Raw genomic sequence first — 1,964 nt, 5'->3', positions numbered from 1 at the left:
TTAATAAATAAGTAAACTTGACAACTGTACTTTTTTCGTTGTAGTGTGCCTTTTTGTTGGAGATGATATTAACTGCAACTGTTCTGTCGGGTATACTTGGAGTAATGAAGTGTGTGACACTTTTGGCTGTTGCAATGACAGTACTTGCACACAAAATGTGACCTCCATAACACCACTATGCATTCCCAAAGTCCAAGGTAACAGTCATGATACGTGGCAAAATTCTCTCATTTTCTGTACCATTTGTACAAGTACATTATTTTCTGTTGATTATGCCTTGCATTTTGTACTTTAGTTTGGAATAAAAGTCAGCATGATATGAAAGTATTTTTGCATGTGTTGTGAGGTTTTATTCTCATTATTTATTTACATTTTTCCATATGGACAAATGCTGTTAATGTTAGAAATTAAGCTAAAATAATGTTTGCACAGTTTACATCAATGGAACAGTTATACTGGGAACAGGAACATGGACTTCTACCGAAAAAAACAAGGTACATTTTGCTCTCATCACAAATTTATACTTATACAGTACATGCCTGAAGTTTGCCACCATATCATTAAAAAAGAAATGACTTATTGCTCTTTCTTTTCAAAGCTTCCAGCTACCTTTCAAACACTAAATGTCTTTCAGTACCTGAACATAACTGGTCTGAGGTATGTACTTTGCAGAAATATGTATTGATTAATTTGTTTTTGTTTTATTTTTTTAACAAAGAAGATATGTGACCTAAAGAAGTTGATAGGTAAAGCTTACAGTACAATACAGATGTACAACTTGAGTACGGTCAGTTCAGGGTAAAGATTTGTCACTGCAATTTACTTTCTGGTCTCTTACTCTTACAGAGGTCCAAAAATTTAATTAACTTAAATTTTCTATCATTTTGTCAAGACCTTGGAAATAGACAGTGGACAAGGGGGTCAGAGCTATGGTTATGCCAGGGTTTTGTGAAAAAAATGACAGCATCTAGGGGAAAAATTTCAAAAAGATGAGTTCCTGTTCAGAATCTGAACCTAATGGTGGTACCAGAAAAAAAGACAACACAAAACATGTACTGTACTTTCTATGTCATCAACCAATTGTCTTTCATTGATTCTTTCCAAATTTTAAAGGCCAGGCAACAGCATTGCTGACTTTGAGGTAGGCGTCAGCGTCAAGTTTCAGACTACCAAACTTCAAAACATGGTCACTAGCCTGCAAAGCAATCTCTCAGCTGTAATTTGGGTCGACACTCAAGGTCAGTAAAAGAAGTGTTTGTGTTTGCTGCCATTCATTCAGATCACAGTGACTGTAATTATTTATTAGCTATTGTAAAGCATGCTCTCTACAAACTGCTATCTAATAATTACTACTCTCTAAGAAAAATTTTTTGCATTTCTTTTTCTCTATAGGTCAAGGTCAAAGTGTTTATTTGTCATATGCACAGATAGGAAAAGTGTTTCCCTGTACAATGAAATTTTTACTTTGCCATCCACGTGAATGCCACAAAATACAAATGAAATATAAAGTAGATAAATAAGTAACAGAAAATCTAAGACACTTTAAGCAGCAAATGCAGCAATATAATAAAAAATATATAAGAATATAATAGAGAATGTATGCTACATGGGAGCAGCATGTGCAGCAGTCAACAGTCAATGTGCAATTATGCATGTGTACACTGAGAATGTACAAGTTGACAGTGCATGGTACATGACGTATTTCCTGGTAACAAACTCCTCAGCTGTTTAGGAGTCTGATGGCAGAGGGAAAGAAAGAGTTTTTCAGTGTGGAGGTCCTGCATTTCACACTTCTGAACCTTCAGCCAGAGGGTAGGGAGGCGAACAGTCCATGCTGGGGGTGGGTGGGGTCTTTGAGGATTGAGGCAGCCTTCCTACAGTAAATGCTCTGCAGAGAGGGCAGTGGGGTCCTGGTGATCTTCTCCACAGTCTTTACCACTCTCTGCAGGCGCTTGCGGTCCATA

This window comes from Monopterus albus, unplaced genomic scaffold (genome assembly GCF_001952655.1).
Source record: "Monopterus albus unplaced genomic scaffold, M_albus_1.0 scaffold182.1, whole genome shotgun sequence".
In the NCBI taxonomy this organism is placed as follows: Eukaryota; Metazoa; Chordata; class Actinopteri; order Synbranchiformes; family Synbranchidae; genus Monopterus; species Monopterus albus.
Note: the sequence above shows the minus strand (reverse complement) of the source record.